We start from the raw sequence: 17,978 nt of genomic DNA on the forward strand, positions 1-17,978 counted from the left end.
GGATGACAGGTTCTGGGGAACTCGTGGTGTGTAGCGGATGGTATGGGTAGGAACCTTTTTGCACTGTATCATGTGCATGATATATTCGAATGTTATTGACTTATGCTACGTATTGTATTTTTTTGCATTGAATGGTGTCGAAATTAATGATTGTTACTTGAATGAATATGACCCATGCTCATACACCATTTGACATCGATATTGATAATGGTTATGTAATGATATGAAGTTTCGGTGATGGTTCTGTGTTCTTCTCTTAATGCTAATATGTTTTATTGCATTTGATTTTTTTTGTTTAAATAATTGTTTGACTCACATTAAGCTTTTCATAAGCTCACCCCCCAATAGTATTTTAAACCCCGAAATTAGGACCAGACTTGGCATTTAGAGAATCACTTTGGACCTCGGGTTATTTTTTTATAAGTATTAATCCATCTCTATTGGTTTTGATTTGTAATTTTTAATGACTTCTGGTCTGTGTCTTGTTAAATTATCTTGTGGGATTTTTCCATGCATGGATTACTCAAGCATAATAATCAGATAATGCATGATATCGAGCTTAATTAAAATTTGATATTGTTCCCTAGTTTTCGCTGCATTGCAAAGGAACCATTTTTGAAAAACAAATCGATAAGGCAACTAAGTTTCCAAAAAGACTTGAAAAATGGTTTTTCCGCTGCATTAGTTTAAATTGAGTTTTTTTTTTAAAGAAGAGCGACAAACAAATGATTTTTCTAAAACAACACTATCAACAATAAAATGACTCTTAAGTATACATGACCTAATGAATGAATATTTTTAAGCTAACTCAAAATACAACTACAATTTTCTCTAAAATGAGTTTATTTAAGGTCTTCAAAACTAACATAAGCAGCCTTCACAATCAAGTTATAACATATAGGTCGTGTTTGGGAGGTTAAAATGGGTTTTTGGGGGTTTGATTTTTGGTTTTTGTAATCTATTATTCTAATTTGCTTAATTTATAACTTAGTCATAAAACTTGATTCGATTAATTGAAGCCTTTCATGATAGGGAAACTTAGTAATATTTTAGGATTAGATTTGTGACTGTTAATATTTGGTAGAAACAATCTTAATTTTTAATTTGGAAAATGTACTAATAGTTTTTAAAAGTTACGATTTAGTCCCTAATAATAAAACTTGAATTAAACATAATAAATTAACTCAAATTAAGATGAAATTTTTAGGGCTTGTATAATTTGACTAAAAGAAGGTCAGAAACTATTTGGAAATAAAATCCGGATAGTTTAACCTTAGGTGGTAATATGACCAAAATACCCTTAGGTTTAAATACTTAGAAAAAGTTTAAAAATGGTTCACAAATTGCTTTCGCATTAATAAATGATAGTTAGTTAGTCATAAATGAGGTGTTATAAGGTTGGAGGATGCATCGGGTGGTCATTAACTAGAGAGACTACGGTAGTTAATGTAACTCTTGGAATTCAAGCTAGTCCATCCTGATCGGGTTTGGGGTGTCACAGTATATGCATGAAACAACATTAAACTGACTTGGTGACTGAGCTGAAAAATTATTCAAACCGTTAGCATTAAACTGTCTCAACATTGAAGAAATAAAAGATAACTAAGCTGAGAGTTATGTAAGTGCACTTCGTGTACTCTAGTTACTCGTATTCCTGAAGTTGCTCGATTTGTTGGCCATTGATATTTGTTACTGGCGATCCTATTAATGATCTATAAGCCTCATTGTAAAACTTCGATAAGAGAGCAACATTTGCAGAAGAATCTACCATCAACCTTGTTTGTGCATTGAGACCGTTATAAAATGTCTCCAACTAGATGCAATGTGGAATCCTATAATGAGGACACTTATGAAGTAATTCTTTGAATCTTTCCCACGCCTCATACAAGGACTAATAATCCAATTGTGAAAAAGTGGTTATCTCATTTCACAACTTAGCATTTTTGGTAGGTGGAAAATACTTAAGCAAAAATCTTTTGCTAATTCTTGCCATATAGATATTGAACTAGGTGGAAACGAATTAATCCATGCTCGTACTCGATCTCACAACGAGTATGAAAACAACTTTAACCTCGATGCATCTTCAGTAACACTGGCTATTTTAAACGAATCACTCACCTCCATGAATAATCGAAGGTGAAGTTGTCGATCTTTCGTGGGCATTACACTAAACTGGCCCGTCATTTGGGGCATTTGAAACATCATTTGTTTCAATTGAAATTGCAATGTCTCAATCTCGGATCTCTTAATTTCTAGATTTAATCCATTGAAAAGTGGCACAATGTATTGTCTTATGGCATAGTCCCTTTCATCAGCAAAAAGGATTGGATTGTACATATGATCGACTCCATTTCCTTGTCCATCATTTTGATTTCCAAGGTCTATCTCAACTTGTCTTTGAGCTGATCTTTCGTGTCTTCTCTATCTAAATGTCTACTCAATCTCATGGTCTACAGGTAATAAATTGATAATTCGATCTATGCTCATAAGCACTTGAAAAATAAAAAAAATAAAGAATAAATTAGTAAAGTTAGGAGTTAAATAAAAATGAAATAAAAACCAAATTGAAAAGAATGATTTCAAAAAAATAATTAAGGCAACAGTCCCGGGCAACAGCGCCAAAAACTTATAACGCTTGGTTTGTGCAATTGTACATAGTTGGTATCAAGTACTAAATAAGTAAAAGAGTTATTGTCTCCACAGAGGCTGTGCATGTTAATCAATTAATTGTAAAATTTGATTTAACAATCTGGTGATAAAAACACAAAATTTTTAGTGATGATGATTAAGCTAAGCTAAATTATCTAAATGGAAGATGATCCCTAATCAATTTAACCTAAATGCCAAGTATGAAATGAATTTAGCAGTAAAGACACAAAATTCAACAATAAATAACATGAATAAGCTAGGATAATTACATCTTTCAACTTAGTTCATTTTTCTCATGTTTAACAGTGTTCAAAAAATATTCCATGGCAACTTGATCTTTCATAAGTTTTGAAACCAAATTAAGTCCTCTCGGAATCTTTTACTTAGTAAAAAATGCATTTTACTGATCATATTAAACTAAGGTTTTCTTAAATTTCATGTGAAGTAACAGGTGCGGGTCATGTTTGAAAATATTTAATCACATAAACCTAAAAATTATGAAAAATAATAGAGCTAGTTAAAGTTATTATGAACCTTCAATTTAGTCGGGCCAAGATCTAAATTAAGCATGCACATTTCAATTATTGTGTCCACTAGTCGTCATTTGGTCAAGATCGCTCAGCTAATTCTAATGCATCCAATCATTTATGAATGAAATACATACTTGAGTTTAATTGAAAACATGATCGAATAAGGCAAAAACACTATAAACATGATTGAAACAAACTTCATTGAATCAATGCGATCATCCTAGCTAAATAGATTTAAGCTACCATTTTTTATGACAAGATAACAAAGCACATTGCAAACATGATTAAAATCAAAATAACAAAATAAAGGAAGAAATAAAATCTGTCAGATCAGCAATCTTGTGAACTCTGATTGAAGATGTTCTCATTCGATCCTTGTGCTACTATTTTGCTAATGGCTCCTTAAGGTGGCTAGCCAAAAGATGATCTTATCAAGGTTTTTCTAGCTAAGGGAAATGGGATGCTATGCCTAGGAATGACGAGAGGAAATCATAGAATAATTGAATGAGGGATGTAGGGATTGAGTGGGGGTATTTATACTTGAAGTAGATGGTAGAGTTTACTAAACATAGGGATTGAAATCCATCCATTTTCTCCATTGCTTGGTTGACCATATATAGTGGAAGTAGGTGGATGGTGGTTGTTTGATTTGAGCAAAGAATCATGCTAAATTTAGGCATGGGTTGGATAGTTTCAAGGGCAATCTTTGTGTGCTGATTTCCAATGATTCTCCAAATGTAGGACCTCCAAATAATTATCCCAAAAAATATTTCTGGGCAGTCAACATTCTTGTGTGTGATTTGGGCTTGACTTCCCCTTGTTGGACGGTTTCATGAGCCACTAAGCTGCTCAGACTTTTCATCATGTATCATCTTTTTTACTAGGTCAAAGTAACACCTTGATGACTCATTTGGCATGGTTTTGTCATCCAACATATGAAATAAATAGCTCATGTTCTTGCAACATTATAATAAGCTCCATATTATATCATGTCCATGGTTCCCTACATAATAAAGTATAACACATTAATAATTAACATGAAATAATTTAAATTATGCACAAAATTAATACAATAAAGCTTATATTTTCATTTTTTATAAATTCATGCCTTTCATCGAAATATAAACAAAATCCACTTAATTAATTAAAAAAACTTGGGATTAGTATTATTATTAAGTAAAAAGGTGGCAAAAATGACTAGAAAATCCCTATATAATTTAAAGTTTACATAGTACTGACATCATCTCTCCTGGCGTAGACCACATCAACTCACCTACAACATAACATGCACAAATAAGTTCATAAGAACTTATTGAGGAGAACATCATTTACCTGATTCATATTTGCACATTACAACTGGTAATTTAATAAATGATCTCATCATTCTTGTCCTTCAACTTTGTTTTTGGCAGATACTTCCCTTAAGTTATCTTCCTTCATACTTGTCCGATACTATACGTCATTCTGAAATTATTTCCGTCTTCTTAAAAATTTCTTTGATGTATCACTTACATCCTTTATTCCTTTAGTCATCACCTAATGACGATTCCAAAAGAAACACATACGCAGATCATAGATACTTCTTTTGATCATACTAGTTCGTGCCCTTAACCGGGATACATTTTCAATGCTAAAACATTACATCTCTATGTCTCTTCAATGCATTATTTCTAACCAAGTCTAAGCCTTATATATAACCTTGCCATGTAGTCCATAGATACACCTTCCTATAACGAATCCATTGATCACACTTAAGAGCCATACATAACATGCCAAAATGATTTAATATAGAATCTGCCATACGAACATTCTTTTCAGTACGCCACTAAGAACTTTATTTTGACACGCCACAAAGAACCTCCCTAAAACTCTTTACTTAGAGTTCTATTAAGACACATCATAAGGTAGTCTCTCCAGAGTATGCCATAAAAGCTATCCTTCCAGGGTTCACCGTAAAGACTACTTTTTCATATTTTGCCATAGAGGCATTCCTTTCATATTACACCACAAAGGCATTCCTTTCATATTGCATCACAAAGGCATTCCTTTCATATTGCGCAACAAATAAGTTCCTTTAGGGGTTGTCACAAGGGCATTTTCTTTCCTAATGTGTTTGTGGCATAGATTTTCCTAGACTCACACTTCGTGAGCTTTTCCCATAATCACTCTAGAACACGCAGAAATCCCCATTGAGTAATAACTATTCTTTAGTCCTTTACAAAGGGTGCCATGATAATGGACTTTTCCTTTCAGATTTCATGTTTAAACTCTCGATAGACACTTTTAGAGAACTACAAAGACAATTACAGACTTATTTCATAGACCTTTCATACATGGACACATTCTATATTCTTCTTTAGAACCACAACTTACTCTTAACAGAACATACCCCATAGCATACATCTAGGACACACTTATACGACCAAAGCTAATCTTCTTAGATTCCATACCATAACATGCATTCTATCTTCAAAAATCTTTCATTAGTTGCATGACCATTATACTATACTTCTCTAGTTTTGGTTTCATTATTCCGTCAAATTCTTACAGATATACTTCGATATGAACAATATACATATAAGAATTAGCTTATGGACTCACCGACAACCACAAATAATAGCTCGAACTTCAAATCCAACAAAAAAACTACAACAACCACTGCTTTTAAAACATAAGAACACAATTAAAACCCATTTGTACAACTTTTATAGTTATCTAAAACCAAAATAACCCTCATATAAAGCCTTCCTTCTTCATCTTATTGTTCATTCACTCTTATAGACCTATTCTTTCATAACATAACATGTACAACCATGAAACTTACCTTGACATGAAGTAACCACTGGTAGAGATCCAAATATACAACTCTAACTTAAGGAAGAAAGAAATAGTTTGGGATCCTTAAGATTTAGGCAGAAGTACTTATTGAAGAATGAAGAAAAACTCCCCCTTTTTATCCTGAATATCTATTAATATAACTTGGATCCTTATTGGAACTCGACACGTGCCACTGACTTTAAGAACTGCTTTTATAAATGGTTTACAACTATTAAAACCCAATATTTTATGTTTCTAGTTCAATTTTCCACTTAGCTTCTAGCCAAATCATCTACAACGTAACTAGCATAGTAAATTAATAAACTGGGCATACATTACCTTCAGCAATAACCCTTACTTACACTATTATCAACACTCTTACCAATATCTTCTTCTTTACGGCTTAATGCATTCTAAGAATAATCCTTTCTTAATATTCCAATAGCTTCTATGCGCTCAATTTATACGCTAGAACAACAATTGGGAAGATAGACAATTCCTCACAGATTACTCTTAATTTATTCGCCAGAACTTAGAACCTGTTAAAATTGGGTGTTACATCTACGACATGCCTTTATATCTAACATATAAGCTCACATAAGGAGCTCAAATAAAAGAACTTGTTCATATAGAGCTCTCAGAAAAGCTCGTAAAAACATAGTTTATAAAATCGTATTTTAAAACATATATTAAAACATAGGCACACATAGGAGTAAACATAAAGCATAACTTAAAAACAAATTCTCAAAACTTTGAAAAAAAAAAGTTTTATAGAAAAGATTACTCTTGGAACTTAGTTTTAAAAACCTTAAGTTCTTTTGAAGAAAAATAATAGTTCGCACACAAGTAACGAACCATGAACACTCATCGAAAAGTTGAGAATTTTTAAACAAGTTTTCCTTTGCCATTATCTTTACTAGTAGATGGTTTGACTAGTTCGCAACATACATACATAAATATACACAAATTACTAAACAATCAAAACATACTCAAATATACGAGTGAACCTAGCGTTTTGGACAATCAACCCTAATAGGATAGAGACTTACCTTATGTAACATCCTAAATTAGGGCCTAGTTAGAACAGTGGTCTCGAGACCACAAATCTGAGATAGAAATAATTTTTTATGATTTTTATGAGGTCCATGATAGGTATGCATGCTTGTGTGAAAATTTCATGGAGAAATTCTATGCATAAAATGTCCAATTGAACCTTAAGGACCAAATTGAATAAGATGCAAAACTTTTGTTCTAGAAACTTCAAGCATGAAATTACTTTAGATTATAAATTAGAAGGTCCTAATTAGCAAGTTGACCAATTTCTAAAATTTTGGACAAAAATGGACATGCATAGGAAAAATTTGAAAGAAAAGCCTTAAGGGCATTTTGGTCAATTAGTAATTAAAAGAATAAAAAGAAAAAATTAAAGAAATAATTGGCTCATCTTCTTCGTGTGGTTGCCAAAATTCCTAAGCTCTCCATTGCTAGGGTTTTTGGCATTTTCAAGCTCAATAGTAAGTGTTCCCTAGCCCTTTTTTAATGTTCTTTACATTTTTGAAGATCTCGTAGCTTGATTTACCTATTTCCACCCTTATTTTGAAGTAGCGTTTATGTTTACAAATTTACCCATGGGTGACATGCATGTTCTTTGGTGTTTAATGGAGGAATATGATAGCTTGATGTGTGTTTAACATCATTTACTAAGTGATTTTGCATGTAAACACCTAAAAAGGACTAAGTTGAAAAAGGTGTGAAATTGAGTGATAAAAATCTATTTTTGAGGAGTAATGTGGGCTACTATGAGTACAATAAATATTTAGCTAGGCTTGGGTAGAAAATGAAATGAGTATATTTCATTATACGAGCTTAGGGAGTAATTTGTAATTTTGTGAAAGTTTTGGGGTAAAATTATAATTTTGTCAAATTGTGATTTATAAACTGATTTGGGTAGTATGATAACTAAGCAAGTGGAATTTGCTATTATAGATCAAGAAAAATAGAGTTCGGACCTAAACCGAGGGAAAAGCAAGGTTTTAGACTAAAACGTAAAGTTAGCAATATTTTGGGACCAAGGTAAGTTGTGTGTAAGTAATTCAAAAATTTCATTATTGTGTATTTAATGCTTGATGTTATATGAAATGTGTGTATATGCCCTTATGAAATTTGACATGAGATGATTTAATAACAACTTAATGATAGCTTTGTATCTCAAAAATCCAGGTGACCCTAAGGAATACTTAGGATTTAGATGTCATAACACCTTGATTGATGAGATCCCGTGTAAAACCATGTCTGGGACATGGCATCGGCATCGATATGAGATCTTGTGTAAGACTATATTAGGGATATGGCTTCAACATCAATAAGTGATTTCGTATAAGACAATGTCTAGGAAATGGCATCGATATGACGTTCAGTATAGGACAATGTTTGGGACATGGCGTCGGCACCTATTCGAGACTTCGTATAAGACCATATTTTTAGGATATGGCATCGATGTGTGACCTTATGTGAGACCATGTCTGGGACTTGGCTTTGGCACCCTATTTGGTGTATGATAATCCCGAACGTCCTTTCGTATTCCATGTGGTTCAATGGGCCATTCAAGATCAAGGTTAAGAGATGGAGGAATACGAATAAACTATGAGTAGTATAGGTATGTACGTAAACCTCATGAGTATGGAATTTGATTCATGATGGAAAATTTAGCATGAGTAAGAAAGAGTAAGATAAGTTGTGAAGTTCAATGATATTAATGTCAATTCTTATTTTGTCTATTGTGTGTAAATTTATAATGTGGTGGTAATTAGTAGCATGTTTAAGTCATGAAATTCTATGATCTATTTTGTTTATTAGTTACATACAACTTACTAAGCTTTATGCTTACCCCCTCTCTCTTTTCCCCTTTTCTTAGCATCCCAAGCTAGCTCAGGGATCGTGCACGTCGAAGCTCAAGTCACACTATCAACAAATCTTTTGGGGTATATTTGGTTTAATACATTTAAGTATGGCATGTATAGGGACTTATTATTTTGTTATATGTGTCACATTGTTTGGCCAAAGTGATGGCCCATACTGGTATACTAATTCATTTTCTATATGCCATGAATTATGGCTCATATTTATTATTGGGTTGTAATCCTAGATATTGATGCATGCATGACGTGTGTTGATACCTTTGAGGTGTGTGATAAGTTGGTTGTTGACAATGAATGATAAAATATGGAATCTATGCTTGATGGATGATTGATGTCACTTGGTTAGGTTATAGCATGGTTTAAAGTAAGGAAATGTTTTGAATGATCCTAGTAAGTTATGGAGTACCAAATATGTATACTTTGGCATGCAATTGTTATGCATGAGTTAAAACTATGGATGTTTAAGTAACCCATTTATGACATGATATTTAACATTGGCATATGAGAGTATACATGTGTTAGTGAGGGTGCCAAGAGGGCTTGGAAAATAGCCTCAAAGTTGTCCACACGGGTAGATACACGGGCATATGTGTAGGCCGTGTGTGACACACTGTCAGCCCCATGGGTGTGTTGTCTGGCCATGTGTCCCCTGCACCCTAGTTTTGCAAGTCAGTATGCATGGTAGTAAACATACGGGTAGAGACACGGCCGTATGTCTCAACCATGTAAAGTCTGCACCTTAAATGCGAAAATGAAATTTGCCACACGGCCTAGCACACGGGCATGTGACTTGCTCGTGTGACCTTTAATTAATGCGACATCATAAACAGAGAGTTACACGGGTACAGGACACGGGCGTGTCCTAGCCACATAGGCATGTGAAAACCACACGGCCTACCCATACGGGCGTGTGACTCTCCAAACTTGGGGAATTTTTCTAAGTATTGTAAAAGTATTAGAAGTTCTCAGTTTAGTCCCAAATCACCCTTGTAGCATGATAAGGGCCATGTGGGCCCATAGTAGGGACACTGTGTTTATGTTTGAATGTCTTTAAGATCGGATGAAATTTGTATGGCTTGGTTTGTGTTAAAGTGTATGTCAAAGACCGGTAATGCCTCGTACCTTGTCCCTGTGTAGGATACAGGTAAGGGGTGTTACACATTAGTCTCTACGAACTTGGTTCTGAATAGAGACCTGACAACAAAGTAATCGATGAGAGAATTTTCATTGGAAAAGAGAGCTTATTTATAAGCACTAAGTGTCTTAGTATTCTTACGATACCCTACTTGACTTAGGAATCCTAGTCGATTTAGAAAAAAGGTTATGTGCACGAAAAGAATCATAGATACAAAATATCTTAATTTCCTAATTTAAGTCTGACTCGAGTTTGAATGGTGAACCCCAGTTTGCCAAACCAACTGGTGAATCCTGGCTCACCAAACTAACTGCCTGACACAACTTGCAATTACTCTGGTAAACCCCTTACCATATCTTTTTTCGTACACTGTTTTGCTATATTTTTGGCGAACTCTTTACTAATATTCTTCTAGCAAACCCCTAGTTCACTGAAACATAGGTGAACTCTCACTTGTGAAGCTAAAAAGTTCAGACCCTATCTCAGGATGTTACAGTTCTGATTAGCTACTATTGTAGATTCATTCTTCAAAAGCACAACTGAGAACTCTTAGAAGAAATACTCCTAAGGCAATTTCAAATTTCACAACAAGTCTATCAAAAAAGGGATATCTTCAAACTTACCAAGGTCTCTGTTGTAGAGTCAGCTAGTAGAGAAGTCTTAAAGCTTAACCAAATCTCGCCATAAAGGCAGTTAACCCAAATTTGCCTCAAGGGCGTTACAAAATTTGCCACAAAGGCATCACAGAATATGGCACAAGGGTATCACATAATAAATCTTATCGTATTGATTTTCCAGAAAGTGTGATTACCATGGTCTTTCCATATATATGTCATATTGGCCTCTTGATAAACTATAATTTATACATATTTTTACCTCATGCTTAGCATATTTTTGGATGAATTATCCTTAGATTTTGTGAATTTGATGCTCCTAAACCTTTAATTTCATGTTTTATACTTAGGAGAGCAAAGGAGAGTAAAAGGAACAAGAAACGGTTCGAAAACAGAGAAAATGGGCCAACGTGGGAAATCAACATGGCCTGGACTTCCTTACACGGGTAGACGACATGCCCGTGCCTATTTAGTAGCCTTAACCACTGTTTGAAGCAATCGCACACGGGCGTGTCCCTGTCAAGCCCAAGTTCAGTCTTATTCGGAAAAGGCCACTTTGGAGGGATTTTAGGCATTCTAAAGCCTATTTAAACACCTGATGAGACACTTAGAATGGACACACGGAGTAGGAGGCAAGGAATTACTCAAGGGAAGCCGATTGATCCATCTCAGAAGCCAGATTCATTGTCAAGACTGAAGATCTCCCTTCAATTTTCTTCAGGAGTTTTGGGTTTTCTTTATGTTTTGTTATCATTATTCTTTTGAGATGTTTTCTTTCATAATTATGAACTAAAACCCCTAAATACCTAAAGGGAATGAAACCTAAGACGGATCTTCTTATTATTATATGAATTGTATGATAAATATTTGACTTGTTCTTAATTATGTGTTCTTAATTCTTGTTTTAATATTCCAGGATATTGATTCAAATTGATACGCTTATTCAGAGGAGAAAAAGTCCATGTCTAAGAGTAAATTGGTCATAATTAAGCGGAGTTGATTGCACGCCTAGAGATAGGGTGACAAGATTTTGCCGGATAAGGGTGAAACCTAATAAGGGAGTCCATAGATCGAGTTAATGCAACACTAGGGTGTTAATTAGAAAGAGATTTCAATTAATCAACCTAGGGTTAGACGTTATTTCTCTCTCGAGAGATAATAATATAACTTAGGGATTTCTACAGATCAAGTCAAATGAATAAATCGTCTGATTCAGAGTCAAATAATAAGTTAAGTCTAGGTGGATTTTTCTTTGGGTATTGTCTTAATCAATTGAGTTTTTCCCACAATCTTTTCCCCAATTTTCTCTCTGTGCACCCTTAGTTTAGTTAATTAGTTTAGATAAACAAATCCCTTAATTTTTAGGCTAAATAATAAAAAGAAAGTAATTACTGGTACTCTTGGTTCCTTTGGGTTCGACAATTTGGTCTTGCTAAAGCTATACCACTATTTGATAGATACACTTGCCTTCATCGTGATAATAGTTAGTTTCAAGAACGATTAATTATAAATTTTTAAAACCTGTCACAAATATCACGTATCAAGTTTTTGGTGCCATTATCGGGGAACTAAGATAGTAGGAACACTCTATTATTATTACTTTAGCCATTTTACTTTTATTGCAATTTAAATTTTTAATTTCTTTTCTAATTTTTCGTTTATTCCCTTCTGGAAGGTTTTTATAGTGCATGACTAGAATAAACCCGTCAGGACCATTACTTTTTTATAGTGAGATCGATTGCATAGCTTGTAGAAACCAAAGAGAAATAAGGTGAAGCCTAAGATACACAGAGGAAGAGCAAGAGGATGATATTTCCACCACAACCACGGAGATGGCTGAAAATCAGGAAAATCCGCTACCTCCTGTGATTGCTGCTGACCCAGTAAATCAGAATCCTGCTCCACACACTATGTATGATTATGCTAAACCTACTTTAACAAGAACTGAGTCAAGTATAGTTAGGCCTGTTGTTGCTGCAAATAAATTTGAACTAAAACCTAATACAATTCAAATGGTACAACAATTTGTTCAATTTGATAGTTTGCAGGATGAGGATCCAAACAATCACTTGGCAAATTTTCTAGAGTTTTGCGACACATTTAAAATAACTGGCATTTCTAACAACACCATACGTCTTTGGTTGTTTCCCTTTTCATTGAGTAACAAAGCTAAACAGTGGTTAAACTCGTTACCACGAGGGTAAATCACTACTTGGGAACAAATGATTGAAAAATTTTTACTTAAATATTTTCCGCCAGCTAAAATGGCTAAGTTGAGGAATGAAATCTCTTCTTTTGTGCAGATAGATCTAGAGACACTCTATGATGCATGGTAGAGATACAAGGACCTATTGAGAAGGTGCCCTCACCTTAGGTTGCCTTTATGGTTGCAAGTTTAAACGTTTTACAACAGCGTGAACCCCTCAACAAGGCAACTTATCGACGCAGCTGCTGGTGGGACTATCAATAACAAAACACCTGAAGTGGCTTACGAATTTATTGAAGAGATGTCACTGAATAACTATCAGTAGCAAGTCATGAGAACAAAGCTGACGAAAGCAGCCGGTGTTTTAAACCTCGATGCGTTACTATGCTATCTAACCAGGTAGAACTCTTAAATAAAAAGATTGACGGTTTGTGTGGTTCTACTCAGGTACATCCAGTGATGAGGTGCGATTCAAATGGAGGATGAGCATACACAAAATATCAACCCTTCAACCCTAGCACCAAGGAGGAACAAGTTCAATATATAGGTAATAATAATTCTAGATCTCAAAATAACCCATATAGTATCACATATAATGTAGGTTGGAGGAACCATCCCAACTTCTCGTGGGGTCGTCAAGGGAATCAAAGGCCACAACATCCTCTGGGTTTTCAACAACCACCTTACCAACAGGAAAAGAAGCTAAGCCTTGAGAAGATGCTAACAAAGTTTATCTCGGTGTCAGAAACTCGCTTTTAAAATACCGAAACAGCACTTAAGAATCAACAAGCGTCGATCCAAGGGCTCGAAACTCAGATAGGCCAACTCGCCAAATTGATTCCTGAATGACCACAAGGTAGCTTACCGAGTAACACTGAATCTAACCTAAGGGAACAGCTCAATGTAATTACCATTCAAAATGAGGAAGGGTTAGTCAAACCTGAACCAGAACCAAGGCAAGGAATTGTGGTAAGTAAAAGCAAAGGTGAGGTAGACCACAGTGAACAAACACCGGTAAGTAAAAAGTACAAACCTCGTGTGCCATACCCCAATGCGAGAAGGAAAGACCGCACAAACAAACAATTCGATAAATTCCTTAAATTATTAAAAAAATTACATATTAACTTACCGTTTATTGAAGCTCTTTCGTAGATGCAAAACGCAACCAAATTCTTAAAGGAGCTTTTAACAAATAAGCAGAAGTTGGATGAGGCGTCGCATGTGGAGTTAAATGCAGTTTGCTCAGCCATACTACAGAATAAGCTGGCCAACAAATTAAAAAACCCAGGGAGTTTTACAATTCCTTGTGTAATTAGTAGCTTAGATGTTAATAATGCTTTGGCTGATTTAGGGGCTAGTATCAATGTCATGCCTTATAAAATGTTTAAACAACTAGGTCTTGGGAAACCCAAATAAACTAGGATGAGCATTCAGTTAGCAGACAAAACAGTCAAAATTTTTAGTGGTATTATTGAAAATGTACTCGTTAAAATTGACAAATTCATATGCCCAGTTAATTTTGTTGTTCTAGACATAGAAAAGGATAGTGATGTGCCTCTAATTTTAGTAAAGCCCTTTTTAGCAACTGCTTGAACTATAATTGATGTTGGTACAGGTGAACTAACACTACGTGTGGGTGAGGAGACAATCACTCTTCAAGCTTGTAATTCAAGTAACACATCAAATATCGAGGGTGATTGTATAAATCGTGCTACTAATAATGAGCATGTGGTGCAACCTTCTTTACAGGAAACACGTTCAAAGAGCACACATGAGCCTTATTCAAGTAACAACAAAGAACCCATCTGTGAAGAACGAAGGTTACAAATCGAGGAACTAGATGAATGGTGGACACAGAAACCGAAATCACACATAAACCAAAACCACGCCATGACGATCTCAATATTTCACCAACTCAACTGAAGGTTGGAAACAGCGTACTATTAGATGCAGCAGATCCTTGCATTCCCACTTCAGAACCTAATGGAGCAATCCCTCTTACGGTACTCAACATTTTTCCACATGGTACAGTCGAGGTAATTCACCCCAAATTCGGCACTTTTAAGGTAAATAGTACCCGTCTAAAACCTTATTTTGATAAAATTGATCGCAGGGATGAGGAGTGCAAACTCCTCGCACCACTATGACCACGCAAAAGAAAGGTAAGTATGGCTTAGACTCTAAATAAGCGCTTCTCGGGAGGCAACCCGAGCACTAACAGTATTGATTTCTTTAAAATTTTAGTTTTTAACATCTAATCACTAACTGAGTCATTGAAACACAGATTTTCTAATCCACACGGCCAGGCACACGGGCATGCCTTAGGCCGTGCTCACACCACGGGAGGAGACACGGGAATGCGATACGGCTGTGTGAAAATAGGGAAAAATTTTTCCCCAAACGAGATGCGATAAGTTGCTACGGTCTTGCGACGTGGCCGTGGGTGAGTCTGCCAAAACAACACGGGGGTGCAATACACTCGTGTCTAGAAACCGTGGTTGAAACTGAGAATTTAGCACGGGCGTGTGACACGTCCATGCCCACCACCCGTGGTCAAGACTGACAAAATAAAACGGGCGTGGACATCCATACACAGGCATGGGAGAAGCGAACGAAGCAGAACACGACCGTGTGACACGACCGTGTGACACGACCGTGTGCACCAACACACCCAAAGAACACGGCTGTGGGACGAATTTCAGTCGCGCCTAAATTTGAAAATCATGATAAACACAGGCTGAAATAAGGGCACACCGGCATGCCCCACGGCTATGTGCCCCAAAATCTATATAAACCCCTTACTATTCATCATTCCCTTTCCCAAAATCCCTAACCCTAGCCGCCGCAACTCTTGTCCACACCCTCCTTACCACGCTCGTGTGCCGACCATAGCATCACTATCGACATCTCAAGCCCCTCCCTCTACCAAGCCATTGCATTTGTTCATTCTTTCCTCTTCATTTCATTTACTAATTTGATTTTTCTTGTGTTATTTTGACTATTAAAATTCATAGTTCTAATAATAGCCATGCTTATGCTCTTTGTTTCTTGCTATTCCAGTTGATGGATTATGGTACATTCATTCTTGTGTTGCCATGGACTTCAATCTATTTCCCATTTTATCATTCCCATATGCAGTCATTCACTATGCATTATTCTCGTATTCCTATTTGTAGTAATGACTTAAAATATCTGATTAGGTTATCTTTCAGCATAATTATTTTTAGTACATGACTCCTATGAAGTATCTCTATTTAGTTCTAACATGCATTGCATATTTTTCCATGCTATTTTTGGGGAGTAATTTTATTTTTATCATTGTTTATTTCATCTTGCCATTGCAAATATCATGTTAAGTCATGGTAAGAAAATCACTGTCCCTGCCTCGAAGAAAAGGAAAGGAGCAGCATCATCCTCGGGTCCTACTGCGGAGATCAGGCACCAGTTCCTCCAGTTTCGCTTGGGACCTCAAGAGGAACTTTTCTAGCTATTTCGGGCCTAACCCCTAGGTGCGGGCTGCTACATTGACTGGGCCGCACTTGAACAAATCCAACTAGCTAACGCGGTCTGAGCCCTTCTGACGACTAACCCATGAGGGCTCTTTTTTGAGATAATCGAGCCGACGTACCTCGAGCTCACACTCGAAATCTGTTTGAACTTCCACCTTCAAGTAGTTATGATAGAGTTCGATGATCCCAGAATGGTCCAGTTCCGTCTCGGTGGTTTAGTCCACTAGTTGAGCGTACCCGAATTAGGCGTCGCCTTGGGGCTTTATACGGAGGAGTTCATGGACGACGATGATTTTGACACCCTCCATCGCCACATCCACTTGTCTCCCTCCAACTGCTGGAGGGCCCTCATTCCTGCTTCAGCCACCTATGACCTCAGCTGCTCTAAGGCATCGACCCTCACCCCATCCCTGAGGTACTTACATCCCATCTTGGCCCATACTCTGATAGGGCGGCGAGAGAGCACCGGCATCGTCAACACTCGCGATGCCTAATTTTTATAGAGTATGGAGAACGGGCACTTCTTCGACCTTGCCTATTTCATTGCCCTCACCATTCACCATCAGACGAAGTGGCATAGAAAATGAGTCATCTCCATTGGCCCCTATGTGACTCGACTGGCACGGTACTTCAGGCTCCTTGTAACAGCCCAAAATTGACCCTAGTCGGGAAGTGGTTTCGGGACCGCTAAATCGAGTCACCGAAATGTTTGAATGTGATAATTATTGTCTAGAATATGTAATTATGAATGTGTGAAAATTTCAAGCTTCGATTTAGTCGATTGCATGTGAATTTAGTCAATAGGACTTATGCGAGAAAATTTTAAAATGTGATAGGTCAATGCGTAAGGACCTATTAGTGCATGTGGAAAAAGGGGAGGACTTGCATGTCAAATTTCCCCCCTTTTTATAGTGGCCGGCCATGACAAATAAGGTGGACAAGGTGTGATGGGCAAAACATGTCATAGACATGTTTTGTTGGTGCATCATGGGATGAATAACAAAATAAAAAGTTAGTAATAAAGAAATGGAAAAAAAGAATGATGAAAGGAAAAAAAAAAGGGGATCATCATTCATGTTCTTGCTAGCCGAATCTAAAGAAGAAAGAAAAAAAATTGTTCATCTTTTATCATCCTTGGCCGAAAATGCTAAGAAAAAGGGGGGAAGGGGAAGTAAAACATTCGGCCACTCCTTCTAGTCTTGAATAAGGTATGTAATGCATGGTAGCTTTTGGAAATTGTTGAATGTATTAAGCTAGTTACTAAGTCCCTTAGTTAGCCCATGTTCAAATCTTGAATCTTGTTGGTAACATGAGCAATCGGTCATCTTAAGTCCTATTAAGGTAAGGAAGTTTGTACTAGCTTTTGAAATTTTAGTTAATATTGAGTGAGTTATCAAGTGATTTTTGTAAACCATGTTGAAATTTCGATTTTGGGGGTAAGTATGGTTTTCGGCTATAAAAGATTAATAAGGGTGATGATTGTGTTTCATGCTAAACTTAGATGAAATTGTGTGATTAGGTAAATTAAAGGTAATAGTATAGTTGATGAATATATATAGATATACATATTCGGCCATCACTTAGGAGCTTATGTGATGTT

General features: G+C 36.0%; 2 non-coding genes across 2 annotated transcripts; one reads left to right on the top strand and one right to left on the bottom strand.

The window, feature by feature from the left end:
- The first annotated feature begins 1,829 nt into the window (after nt 1–1,829).
- LOC121213417 (small nucleolar RNA R71) lies at nt 1,830–1,936 on the top strand. The gene has a single exon (XR_005908799.1). It is a non-coding gene; the product is annotated as a small nucleolar RNA R71 (small nucleolar RNA).
- A 10,997-nt stretch (nt 1,937–12,933) lies between these two features.
- Nucleotides 12,934–13,040, bottom strand: LOC121213303 (small nucleolar RNA R71). The gene has a single exon (XR_005908686.1). It is a non-coding gene; the product is annotated as a small nucleolar RNA R71 (small nucleolar RNA).
- Nucleotides 13,041–17,978: the final 4,938 nt, after the last annotated feature.

This window comes from Gossypium hirsutum, chromosome A13 (genome assembly GCF_007990345.1).
Source record: "Gossypium hirsutum isolate 1008001.06 chromosome A13, Gossypium_hirsutum_v2.1, whole genome shotgun sequence".
In the NCBI taxonomy this organism is placed as follows: domain Eukaryota; kingdom Viridiplantae; phylum Streptophyta; class Magnoliopsida; order Malvales; family Malvaceae; genus Gossypium; species Gossypium hirsutum.